Raw genomic sequence first — 12,236 nt, forward strand, 5'->3', positions numbered from 1 at the left:
ATGTCACCTATACTCTGAGAAGATAACTTTACTAATTTTTAAAAGACCTAAAAAATACTAACCTAATATGAAATTTTTTTTTCTCGGAATGTGAGCCATTTTCGTAACTCAAGTAACACAATGCTACTAGCTATTGTAATAGGAACAAATAAAATTTAAATTGCTCCTTACCTCCTACCCCAATATATAATTTTGCACAAGAGTATTTGATTTATCACACCTGAACATAATGACTTAGCTGCATTTCTTTCATACACTATTCTCTTCACCCTCAAGAGAAAGCGGAAACAGTGCACTTGCTGTTCACAGACCTCTTTCAGTCACAGCCGCAGAACAATTAACATTACCTCATTAGCTTTTGTGGTTCCTTGAAAGCAGAAAAATCTAGATTTTCCTCTCTCCATCTGCCACTATTATTCAGCACAGACGGTTGGGTAAGAAGTAAGTTGCTTTAATTTGAACAAAATCTTCAAGGGCAAAAATCCATGACTACTAAAATGAATGTCCAGACTATTCTGCTGCTCCCAAACTGGCTAACTGGGAAGCCAAAATTCATTTTTATGCTGGTAATAATACAGGGAACTATTTCATTCTCTCTGCTTTTTTTTTTGCTTTTTTTCTTTTTTTTTTTTTTTTTTTCCCCCCTTTTTTAACAGTGACACAAGTATAACACTTGTGTAAAACCTGAGAGGCGACAAGGCACAGCTTGTACCACAGATGGCTGGCAGAATGCATTGCACTCCTCCTACCCCTGAATCCTGAGCTACAGACCTCTGGTGGTTGGAAACAGGGGCATGCAGAATATGCAATGGCCCCAGTTGAAAAACTGAGATTATGACCCTGTCTATATTTAGGTCACATATTACAGTGAATCAGGGACCTCTGGGTTTTCTGAACCACATGATCTGCCAACACCAGGGCTGAAAGGGGAGGTGTAGCATGTATGTATGTTGGCTGAAAGAATGACCAGGTATCAGACTGACTTCTGACCATCGCAGGAGATGTAGGGTATGTCTGCACTGCACCAGGAGGTGGGACTGTAGCACCTGGGGCCTTCCAGTGCCAGTGCTGATGTACCCTGATGGCAGAAATTACATTTAACAGACACTGACTCAGCCTTAGAAAAGCCCTTCAATATATGTTTCTGTATAGGACTTTTGCTTTTATGTCCCGTCAGCACATTAAACATCTATGAGGTCACAGTAAATGAAACAATGGAGCATTACAATATATTTTGCCCTCTGTCTCCACATTTCTTGAATTACACTGAATTCACTCCAAGTAAGGTATAGAAGCACCATGAGTTAGGAAAACACTCAGCATATACATTCCTGGATAAATTTATTATCAACACTTTCAATGGTCTCAGTGTAAGTCTCTATGTCATTGGCTAGACGTTTTCTCTGGAACATGAAGGAAAACGGTAACACTGTTCCTCAAATGCAGCATTTCATTACCAGTAAAATTAGTGCCTTTCAAATCTTGGGATGCAACTGGGCACAGATGTTTAAAGTAGCTACTGAATGCTCTGGATCCTTCCTTCCAAGCAGGTGAATACAGCAAACATCCCAGTAGCATAAATGTCTCCAGTAGAGTAAGGGCCAATACCTAACTCTTCAGGTGCCAGTTTCTGGTGAGGAGTGATCTTTTGGGGATGCACAGCTGTCCTACAGCTTACTGTGCTATACTCTTACAAAATTTACCCAAGGAGAATTTCATACCCACCCTCTTCCTCCAGCAGGTCTTTAAACATGATCAATCTTATTTAGGACCTGGTTCAGTAAAGCATATAAGCAACTACTTAATTTAAAGCAGACATGTATTGCCATTGTTTTTAAGGTAAAAAATTTAGGGTAAAAGTCAGCCAAACAGTCCTAGTGAAAATACTAATTTGAAGAGGTAACAGAATAGTTATTCCAGAAAAACATTAGACAAACTACAATGAAAAAGCAAAAAAGAGTAGAGTATATCTATTTTTACCCTTTAAAAATTGGAATTACAGGTTAAAAAACTGTAATTACAGTAAATTTGCAGAATATTTTAGTAAAGAAAGGCAACTATTCTCATTGTTTGCAGAAGATTAGACTCCCATCTAGCAGAACGTTACTATGGTGACAACTGCTACAGAAAATACAGTAAGACAGAGCTAGATAATTTTCAAAAAGTGAAAACTTAACCTTGCTTGGAGCAGACATAAACATAGCAACTTAAATAGATTACTCCTGTCTTCAGGGCTATAAGGTTGACCTAGTGAATGAAAACTCTCAGACTCTGAATGCTCCCTTGTTGCTCATCCTCCATTACTTGATGTCTGGCTGAAAGGGTAAGATGGAATGATATGAAAAATAATCAAATAATAAATACTTGTTAAAAAGAAGGATTAAAAGCTTTCTGACCCCTACAGTCTGTTGAGAAGCTCTTCAGCATTGTTATAGCTATATTGGGATCCTTCTGTGACATTGCTCTTCACACCATGCCTGGGGAAACTGCATCTGAAATGACACAAGGGCTCCTTCTGGGTCTTTCCAAACTGCAAATATTTGCATATAGACAGCACCTTTTAACCACCTATCTGTCACAATCTTAAAATTTCTAATAAGTGTAGCAAGCAACTAGGTATCAGTTTCACCAAAGCAGCACAGTTCATGGGTATGATATTTATTTTGCTTACTCAATTAAAAAGTTTGGATATGAGTAAAAATTCATTATCAGCAGCAACATTGTACTGCATATGACAGAAGATACTCAATTAGTATGTCTGTCTGGAAGCTAAGAGGATATCAGCAATTGCTATCAAAAATAGAATTCACATGGAGATCATTACAATTCAAGCAGCTATTTGACCCGACTTTTTAAAAGACCAGAATAAAGTAGCCTGATTGGATTCCTCAGGGAATCTGGTGTTCAGCTGGAAGAGGCTTTAGCTTTGTTAACTGTCTAAGCACTGGCAAGTGTTTAAACTGGAATAATAAGGTTTGAATTCCCAGGGTCAACAGGCCAATGCAGAGAGCATATTTTTAAAAGAAAAGCATGTTTTATAAAGCAATTAATAAAACTCAAACCCTGAGGTGGCATCTGTTCCATTTATTTCAAGAAAGGCATTGCAGAGTATCAGCAAATTGCCTTATTTTTTGTTTGAGTTCATTTGAAAATGTATCTAATTGTAAAAGAGTCCCAAGAGGACTGCCATCATGTACAGCCATCATATGTAATTCTCCTGGGCTCAACTTTGTATAAGAAACAGTAAAATGCATTTCACTGAAACTAAAAATCAAACCTGATGTTTGACAGTGTCAGACACACATTCTCACTTTTGGGTAGGTTGGTATTACCAGACAAAGCAAGCTCTTGTGCAGTCCTAATTTATAAGAAGAACCACTAAGTCATTTCTATTATTGTTTTTCATTTTCTTTGCTTATTAGTTATGTTAAACCAGTAAGTGAGCAGAGAAGAAGTATCATTGGAGATACTCTTTTAGGACATCTCAGCCTGGAAAGAACCATAATTACATGGATATTAAATTTCTTAATCAGCCCTCTCTTTTCCTCCTGTGTTTGAAACATTAATCTCAGGCTTGTTTCAATATGAGTTACATTGTAACTTTTTGTACAACCTTTGGTCTAATCATATAGATCCACTGTAAATCAAAGGCAGCTTAAGGTTACCACCGAGCAAGCCTTCTCCTCTTATATGTGCTGTAAACGCCACATGGCTTGTATAAATCAAATAAACTACTGGACATTGTCAGGAGTTAGGTTTGTGCTGCTGCTCTCACTATTCCAGGCTTGAAAAGAATATTTCAGTCTCAAGAACTCAGTCAGCAGTTAAAATAAACAGCACTAACAGATCATTACAAATTTGTAATGGAAAGCAAAAAGCAAAATAAATATACATTTTTCATTTTTGAAAACTTTTGTTTAAATTTCCCAACACAGTTTGACACAGTTTGATCACTTATATCACTCATTTCAGGCTCTGGTGCAGATTTAGCTGCACTGCAGAGACTGTGCAAGTAAATTAACATCATACATTTATAACCTGACCTGTACACCAGAGACTGTGGAAGGCATTAGCATGAGAAGCCTGCATGTGGGATCTAAGGATCTGCATGGGTGAAGATCAGAGAATATTTTCAGAAGACCTGTATTTAAAATAGACATAGGTACCTCTCTCCTGTTAAACTCCATGTAACAGGGCACCAAAATATCTCCTCACATGTTTATCTAGTTCTTATGGTGACAGTACAAGAACTAAGTATAAGACAATTCACTTGAACTTGTGTTAATTCAAGTATTTACCCTGTCCTCATGACTGAATCAGATCCTTAACGGGGCATGTGTGCAACTGGAAAGTGTTGCCATGTCCAGTCAAAATTTCTGTACAATAATTGATACTAATAACCCTACAGCAAAAGTGCACCATATGGAACAAGCTGTGCCTGAAAACACAAATCTAAGAACTTCATTTTGAGTTACTCTGTAAAGTATGACTAGAATTTAAAAAATAAAAGGTTGCTTCTCAAAGCAATTTTGAGCAGTAAAATCCTACTCAAGTGAAAATACTGTTCAGTGCCTCAAGACAGTCCTTTTCCTTGTTTATCCTTTGAAGATAACATCTATTAATCTTTGAAACATGTCCACCTTAGGGATTATGATAGTACAGATGTGTGGGAGCCTGCTTGGAAGCTGCAATATTTACCTGCTAGTCATAAGAGTCTTGCAGAAAACTGAAATCAAATACCCAAAGAGTAGGAAGAATTTTGATTGCATTTTCTGGAGGTGAGATAAGTTAAATCCAAAGTAAATAAGGGGCATGAGCTTTCCATAGTTAACTCACTTTATATCAATAGTTATTTCTTTTGTAATCGATGGCTAATCCTGTCGGTGATGCTCATAACTCATTATCGATAGTCAATTCTTCAGAAAATTGCATGTAGACTGTCAGCTTTGTTCAGCTGTTTTTAAAATCTCTCACTCTGGGTTTAACTGATAAAAGTTGCCTCTCAGTTAAGCTCTGTGTTCATGAGAAAGTTGTCCTGGTTTGGGCTGGAATAGAGTTAATGTTCCTTTTTGGTAACTAGAATAGTGCTGTGTTTTGGATTTAGCTCTGGGTTTGGTATGAGAAGAATGCTGACAGCACACTGATGTTTTCAGCTGCTACTGAGACTTCAAGGTCTCTCCAACTCCCCATGTCCTGCCCGTGTGCAAGTGCACAAGAAGCAGGGAGGGAGCACGGCCAGAGCACCAGACCCAAATTGGCCAATGAAATATTCCATATCTTGGAACATCATGCTCACTATATAGAGGAGGGGTGGTCGGGAAGGGACTCTCTTGCTTCAGGGATTGTGATTGCGGGATCTTGGTATTTTGGGATTGCTAGCCAGGAACGGGCTGGGTATTGGTCAGCAGGTGGTAAGCAATTGTATTGTGCATTGCCCATTTATATTTTCTATTGCTGTCATTGTTTTCATTTCATTACCATTATTAAACTGTTTCTATCTCAACCTGTGAGTCTCCCCTTACCTCTCCAATTCCCTCCCCCATTCCCAGGTTGGGGGGGTTGGGGGGTGTGGGTGAGCGGCTGCAAGGTGGTTGGCTGCCAACCAGGCTCAAAACATGACAGTTCATAAGAAAGTACAGAATAGCCTTCTGTCATAAAACGTAAGAGTACTTAATGTTCCTCCTTCCTGGGTAAACAAACATCTTATGCCTTTAGAGCTGCCTGAAGCCCAAGGCAGGAGACACAAACTTGTCTCTGTGTAATTTCAATACTAACCGCACATCATCCTCCTCATCTTCCAGAGGCAGGAGGATGGGATGCTCTTCAGATGTAGCTGTCAGAGCAGAAGGCTCCTACTCTTCCCATTTGTCATCTCAACCAGAGTCATGAGGAGGTAAAGTGAAGGGCGTTGTCTTGACACGAAGAGCTATGATTTTCAATCGTTATCTTCAAAGCAGGCAGCATCTCGTCACCTGCTGTCTGTTTCACCTGCCAATTAAGGTAAGACACCCTCACTTTGATGTTTAAGGTTGGCCAGCAGCATAGCTTCTTCACAGCATTGCTCACAGTATGAGGAAATGTTTAATTCAAAGCTATTCAGTGTTTATTAATAGAACAAAGGAAAACACACCCATGTCTCACTTCTCCATGTACCTAAAGCATTACCATGGCATTGCTGACCTGTAAATTGGCTTTTAAATAGTATCAGTCACCTGACTTTGAGGATAAGGAAATGGCACTGCAACTTAGGAGCCATTGCTTCTCATGGACCTATCTCCTGACCCCATCTCCTGACCCCAGATTTAAATATTGTCACTTCCAGCACCACAAGGAAGACGACCTTTCCCAACTTCTCCATATACTGACTCGAAATGGAAGAGCCCCTAGTAGTTTACTCGTGTGTGTTTTTCAGATGGTACTGCAGCTGCAAGTCTGTAATTGATTTCAAATCATGGATTAGATCACATCCGATGTGATCTGCTGTTATCTCATGTGTGCTGCTGGTTGCTCAGCAGTTTTTCAGGCTGGTCACTTAGACACCCATATGAGAATCTAGAATGGCAATTTAAAGTTAAAATTTCCAGGTACGTTAGTAATACTGTTTAATCGTTGGAACCATATATATTCTGGCTTCATCAGAGTAATTGCATCCAAGTATGGAATCTGATGAAAAACTGCTGTTGTCCCTTAAGGCATGTCCCTACATGGAAATAGGAGCTTGCACAGGATCTGTAGCATTCCCACAGGACCGAACAATGACCTTACTAATGCAGAACTAAATGAGCTTCTGAATTCTCTTTTATATGCTGCCTTTCCCACTAACTACATTCTACAGCGCTACAGGGCCAGCAGTGCTCAGGCCTTGGGGATACCAAAGCTTCAGCTGCGGCCGACATTACAAAAGTAAGTGCAAAGACAAAATTCCTCCCGTGTTCACTTTCTCCCGCACACATATGCAAAAGCTAATCAATCCTGACACTATAGGATTAGCTGGAAAACAACAAGCACAAGGTAAAATTCAGGTCCCAGTCTCACTGTGATTACAACCTTTAGGAGACCAATTATCCATCCTTCTTTGTGTCCCATATGGGAGAGAGAAATGCCATATTACTTTCTGGAATGAAGCCTCCCCTACATGTTGTAATCTCTCTAGGAAAGTCCATGCTGGGATATTCACAACCTTGACATCACTGCATTAACTTTTCATTTGAAATCTTCAAATTAAAGGAAAGAAATTGGTATTTCGTGCCCTTCAGGTCTAAACAGAAGATTTAGAAAATGAGTTCCAGCACAATAACCTAAAAGAAAGAAATTTACAGGATTTGCTACTTCTGCCATATCCTATTACGATTATCATAATTTGATGTGTTTGACTTGCTGTGGCCCTTGGGGAATCAAAACAAGGAAAAGGCACCTGGCTGGGCTCCATAGCGCTCTTGGGTATAGCACAAGGGTCTTGGCTGCTCCTAGTGTTCTGTATTCTAAATAATGTTTCAAAAAATAGTATAAACTGTGCTGCTTGAAATAATGGTGGGGAAGTAATACCTACTATATTCTTCAGCAGTCAGTGTCTATAAAGAAAGATTCCACTTGATCTGTACTTGCTCCATATGTACCTCCTCCCTCTGTTTTTCTACAGTTCCCACTCTCAGGTCCTGAACCCTTAGAGGAAGCAGCAGTTTTCCATGAGCCTCAACTCACCTTCTGCACTGTATGACATATTAAGCTCTACCATTACAAATATTTTCCAAATCTGTCTTGTGTAGAGAACAATGGTGATACTCAAGTGTGTTAAATGTGTACATAGCACTTCATTTTCCAAAGTGCTGCACAATGTGAGGATGAATGAATCTTTAGAATACTCATTAGTACGACAGGTAAATATTGTCCCTGCTGTAGGGGACAGCAGACAAAGATTTTTACATGCTGTAGGATTAACACAAGTGGTGTCCAGATGGTCCACAGAAGCATAGGTTTCACAGTTTAATGATAAAAATGTCTCATGACCTTGGAGGAATCCTGATTCTTCATCCAGAACCACTGACGTGTATAAAATAACATAATACTATTATTTGACACTGTCTTGAACATTGTGCTGTTTTGATTTGAAGACACTTGACCGTCATGTTTGGGGGAAGGATCTGATTTTATTCAGAACGAGTTCAAAGAAAAGACAACCTATGTCAAACTGCTGTAGCCAGTGCCACAATGGAACAGCATGGCTGGATTTATTCACCCTGCTCTGTTGTTGGTGTGTGAGGACCTCTCCCAGGGTCTCTGCAGGACAGGAAGCCGACTTCCCTCATGGCACTTGCTGAGCATTTCCTTATAATGTGGGTACAAAAGGACAGATATTTCACCAAGTGAAAATTTTACCTGAGTCATTAGGAACAGGAGATCATTATTATCTCAACAGCATATCATAGTAGATATCTTTAAAATCCCATCTTTACCTGCATGCTTGCAGAGCATCTTGTGTTTTAATTCTAGGAAGAAATCAATTTCACTACAAGTAGTTTGGATAGTGGATTTTACTTTTTCAATGTCATTCCATGTCCTGGGTTGAGTGAATGGTGGAGTTTTTTGGTGGCAGGGGAGGGGGCTATCGGGGCAGCCCCCTGTGAGAAGCTTCTCGAAGCTCCCCCAGCTCCAAGCCAGCTCCACTTCTGTTTGGGAAATTGAGCCAATCGGCTGCACCTCTGCGATAACGTATTTAAGAAGGGACGTGGTGACGGGCAGTGGAACTTGTGAAGAGGAGTTGCTGCAGCTGCATGAACACCAAGGTCAGTGGAGGAACGGAGGAAGAAAGGAGGGGGGAGGTGTGCCGGAGCAGAAACCCCCCTGTATCCTGTGGTGAGACGGCAGGGCGGCCCCCCCCTGCCACCCATGAAGATCTATGGTGGAGCAGACATTGATTTATGGCCTGTGGCTCCTGCTCGGCATAATCAAGGTTCTGTGCCCAAAGAAGGCCGGGGTCTCATGGGAAAAGGTAGCCCCGCTGCTGTAATTCAGTGTTGGGAGGATTGCAGCATGCAGGGCAGTCCCACACCGGAGCAGCTCGGGAAGGGCTGCAGCCGTGGGAGAAAATCCAGTCAGAGGAGGTTAGTGACCCATGACGGAGCAGTGTGGGGAACGCTGCGGCCCATGGGAGGAATTCAAGTCGGAGAAAGTTTGTGGAGGACTGTCTCCTGTGAGAGGGGGAGGAGCAGGAGGAACAAGTTCCGGGCACTGCCCTCACCGAAGATGAAGGAAGTGGCAGCGCTGACTGCACCCCCCATTCCCTGCCCCTGCGCCACTGGGGGAGGAGGTAGAGATATCGGGAGCAGAGCTGAGCCTGGAAAGAAGGGAGGGGTGGGGGGAAGGTGTTCTCAAAATGTGGCAATGCTTCTCACTGTCCTACTCTGTTATGTGTTGTTAGTGTCTGTAAAAAATATATGTTCTTTTTTTCCTTCCCCTAACGAGTCTGCCTCTTGCTCATGATCATAAAGGGGAAATTTTCCCCCATCCCAGTCCTATCTCGAACCCCAAGCCTGGCTCTCTGTCCCTTCTCGTTGCTGGAGGGGAAGGGAGAGAGAGCTGCTGCATTGTGGTTGGCTGTCAACCAGACCTAAACCACGACATTCCATTTGTGAAAGTGCCAGTGTTGTTGTCATTATCACTCATACTAACTAGAACTACTATGTAAATGTATGGACTGGGAGAATCAGGACACTCTGAAACTCTCCTCTTGCCATCGAGGCTGTGTGGGAGGGTGAAAATGCTGTATGGGAATGAGCTGACAAAGACAGTCTTCAGTTTGGTCAAAAAAATCTCTTTTGCTAAAGGCAAAACCTCTCTCACTAGCATGTCAGATCACTAGGTTCATAGGAAGAAAATTTTCTAGGTTGAAAAAAGTAGAAAAATTCTGCATAATGAAAGCTGAGTTCTGCAGATGAACACAGCCATTCATCTAGGAGCCACAATCAGATTGTGGTATTTGGCTGTAAGGAGGGAGATGGGTAGAAAGAGACAGCCTGCCTCTCAGGCAGCTAGTCTTCCCTTTCCTCTAAGTTGTTGGAGCTTTTTTAATCACATTCTGATCTTCTTTTGAGGGATCATAAATTGCAGCGAGAGCCCTCTCACTGGCCTAATATTTTAGGATGGCGACAGCAGGAGTAAGTCAATACCTCCTCCTTTAATCATTTACACAGTGCCATGTTTCAAGAAAATGAGACAAAATGACAGCCAACCCCTGCAATTCCTCTTCCTGACAAACCCTGCAAGCCAGTGCCAAATGCAGTACAACCCATTGTTTTTGTTCAGTTTCTCTCTCAACACAAGCCATTGCTTTCTTACTGTGGCTTCTATGAAACAAAACCTTGGCCATTAAATAAACAGAGATCCTTAGCACTGTACCAGCAGGTCTTTCCCCAGTAAAAGATGCTGCATGCAGCTGGGAGAGAAACACAGCCAGCCCAGATGGTGAGACCCCCATTGCGGGCTATGCCAAGAACTGTCACCCCCCTACCCATCCTCACCTTTGGTGGGTGGCAGGACAGCAGCAGAGATGACAGCGCCTGCCCTGGGATGCTCACCCCAGCCGTGGGGGCACATGCCCCACTCTGCAACATCACCCATTTCAAAGCCAGAGAGAGAGTGATGCACCATGGCAGTTGCAAACATGTTGAACCACCTCGTTTCTCATACAGTATGTTACCATCTTACAGCCCCGTCAGTATTTCTACTGACTCTTAGCAACGCAACCCACTGCCTCTTGGTGGCTGTAAGAGCTGCAAAATGGGGAAGGCAGAAGCCTTAAGACTGGCCAAAGCTGCATGGCTGTTGGCTCCCCTTTGTGCTCAGCCCCCAGCCCCAGAAGGTGCTGTGATTTCCTCATCCTCCCCGTGGCTGGACCAGGGACAGCAATGGCACATATCCACCCCAGTGGGATGCCAGATATGAGGGTCAGAAAAACTGTTTAGCAGTGAGAAAACACAATGAGCTCTAAAGCATAATTCAGGGAAAAAAAAAAAAAAAAAAGATGATTTTTAGTATGATAACCTCAATCCTACATCACACTACTGGGATAAAATAGAAATCTCCATTCTTAATTCCTGAAGAGGGCCACAGAAGCAGATGCTTCAACTTAAAGGACAGTCTCTGACCCCCAGCAAATCCCAGGGAAAGGAAAGAATATTAAAAAAACTCTTCACGGTCAAATGATTCTCAAAACAGGCTGGTTTGGCCTAAGCCCCAGAGAGCCCTAGAACAATTTGGAAGATGATCTAATCTCTATCCACTGCCCATGTTGACAGAAAAACTATTTGTGATGAGTTAAAGCAAGGAGCACATGGTGCTCCTAACAGCTTTACCAGCATCCCACGAATGCAGAGGTCCCTCCCTGTGGGGGAACGCCAGTGAGCAGGCATAGCTCTGCCGAGGTGGAGGAACACCAGCTGAGGAAGCCATTACCTGGTGTTTGCATTGGCCCTGGTCATCTGAAAAGGGAGAGGAGCTTGGCGTGTAGTTTTCTTGGGTTTCTGGGGAGAAGAAATGAGAAAAAAATATGGACAGACAGAACAAAGCTCTCCCTCGTCTCTCAGCTGTCAAATTTAACAAGACAGCTCAGGAAAGGGAGACAAGTAATCAGGAACAAGGAATCCTTGGAGTAGAGTTATAAAATGTCCAGAAAATATGCTGTCTTGGCCTGAAGTGCTCCTGCCTCCCACACTGGGTATAAAGGAGGGACACCTGCCAGGAGCTGTTTGTGCTGGAACAGGGTGGCAGAGGATTCAAGCTTAGCTCCTCGGTGATGGGTAAGGAGGTTTCTGACCATCCTAGAGCTGCTGGCTTCCAAATGGGTTGTTCAGACAGCACTGCACCTAATCTTTCCACACTGAGGCTCAGGCTTTGCCTCTGTGACTTTGATCCTCCCTCATGTGCTCTCATGCAACATATCTTCTCTCACAATCCACATATGAATAAAATACAAAAAGGTGACCCCTGTCTTCATGCTACATTTCTTTGCTTGATGTAGATACTTTGGCAGATGTGCGGTGTTTGATCTGAAAGAATAACCCAGGAGGGAGGAAATGGGAGCAGTAGAATAATAATACTTTGCATTTCCATAACCTGCCATACCAATGGCCTTCAAAGTGCATGTGAATGGGATTCAGAGATTTGCTGCTACACATTCACTGTTCTGCCAGCCAGCATCATTCTGTTATCAATATTCTGCAGGTACCTGCCCTTGGAAT

Source organism: Tyto alba, unplaced genomic scaffold (genome assembly GCF_018691265.1).
Source record: "Tyto alba isolate M040663 unplaced genomic scaffold, T.alba_DEE_v4.0 Super-Scaffold_42, whole genome shotgun sequence".
NCBI lineage: Eukaryota > Metazoa > Chordata > Aves > Strigiformes > Tytonidae > Tyto > Tyto alba.